Source organism: Carcharhinus amblyrhynchos, chromosome 2, assembly GCF_965287045.1.
Source record: "Carcharhinus amblyrhynchos chromosome 2, sCarAmb.v2.hapA, whole genome shotgun sequence".
Taxonomy (NCBI): Eukaryota; Metazoa; Chordata; class Chondrichthyes; order Carcharhiniformes; family Carcharhinidae; genus Carcharhinus; species Carcharhinus amblyrhynchos.
The window spans coordinates 52,488,398-52,490,395 of NC_137325.1; positions in this window are offsets into that span (position 1 = coordinate 52,488,398).

The following is a 1,998-nucleotide window of genomic DNA, read 5'->3' on the forward strand; positions in this document are numbered from 1 at the left end:
CTCTAGAAAAAAATAAAGTGGAAAACTTATGCATTATTTTAAACTTGAACTTTGTGATTCTAGGAAGTTTTCGCAAATAATGGGCAAGCATCATTTGCCAAAAACCCGCCAACAGAGATAAAATGCTAGGTTCACAGGGTCACTTCAGCCCAGATATAATGGGCCACAATTTCCTACTAGCACTGGAAAGTCATGGCCCTCCCCAACAGCATTGTGATGTACTTACACTTCAGGGATTGCAGCAGTTCAAGAAGGCAGCTCACCACCACCTTTTTCAAGGGCAAATAGGAATAGGCAAAAATACTGGTCTAACCATCTCTGGAAAACTTTATTGGAACTTCCAGTCTCTGGAGCTGCTTGGAGTCTGCAGGGAAAAAAAGTCTCCATAGGCTATAGTGTGATGTAACTCCAGCAACCTCAGAGGCCATGTGCCCTTTTCTACCCCCCTGGGTGTGACAAAGCAGGTTGGATAAAAGGGCCCAGTGAAATTTACAGGCCAGGGAGAAGGGAAGTGGATGGGATTTGGTGGTAGGGAGGATTGCATCGGCAAAAGGCAAAGAATTAGTGATCGACTTGGCAGGTGGGGGGTGGAAATTGAGTGGAGTCAGACACTGGGGAGGTCATGACGGATTAGGGGGAGACCTTGCTCCACAACTTCTGTCCTGAATCTTGACTAACAGCAATTGTGCACGCACGTGTGTGGGAGGACAATACAGAAATCCTTGCGCAGACACGCACGCTAAAAGCACGCTGCTTTCGAACCCTCATTCCAGTTGTTTTCTGCAAGTGTTTTGCTGAAACAGCTGAATGCAAATAACCAATATCGGGACAACCAGGCCAAGTTAGTGCTGAATTGTTCAAGTATTCACACCTGATTTACAATTTTTTTATCCTTCAGAATCAGCAAACAGAAGCAGGAGACTTATCTGAACATTTTTTTTGTTGGGCTAATCTTTTGTAGTAGTGTCCATAATGCTTAACAGGAGGTGAAAGAAAGATGATTTTTTTAAACTATGATTTATATATTGTAAGGAACTATAACGGATAGAATGGATTATGTAAAAAGCTTCAGCTAAAGATATTGCAATATATTTGTTTGAATGTAATGTCGATCCTTACAAGCCTCAGTAATTAATTCAACTGCTTTAGGAAAGTTTAGTCCCTTAGTTGATGTATGCAAGCCTCCAGCAAGCTGATGTGAACAATTTCTCTGACAGATATTGCAGAATCCTGGGTAGAGTGAAAATCTGGAGTCAAGTTCCACTAACGTTTGAACCTCACGATTTTAGCTTGGCTTCTTAAAATCACTGAAATTCTTTTGAGGCTTTGATAAAGGCACTTGGATCATGAGAAAAGTCAGCTACATGTAAAATTTACAATTAATATGTCCAAACCGCTCCTTCCCCTCTCTTCTTTCCCTTTTCACCTTCCCCTACTCCCATCCCTCCCTCACCTTGTTGTTGACAGAAAGACGACAGAACTGTTGTGTTGATGTAAAAAATATTTTACCATGACTGTCGATACAGAATGTTTTATTGCAAAACAAAAATGTCATACTGCAGCTACTAAAGTAACTTTAACATAATTTTTGTTAATAAATATTTGCCATTAGACTTATAAAATTCTACAATTGCTTTATTATGGAATAGAATCCCCACAGTGCAGGAGGCCATTTGACCCATCGAGTCTGCACTGACTTAGAGCATCCCACCAAGGCCCTATCCTTGTAACCCCATATTTACCATGTCTAATCTCTTGCTTCTGGACACTAAGACACAATTTAGCATAGCCAATCTACCTAACCTGCACAATTTCGGACTGTGGGAGATAATCAGAGCACCCGGAGGAAATCCATGCAGACACAGATACTGTGCACACACAATGGCCAAGGCCAGAATTGAACTCAGGTTCCTGGTGCTATGAGGCAGCAGTGCTTGAAACATCAAAACACACCATTTAAATGTGAAATTATATAAATGCTTTATTGAATCACTGCAA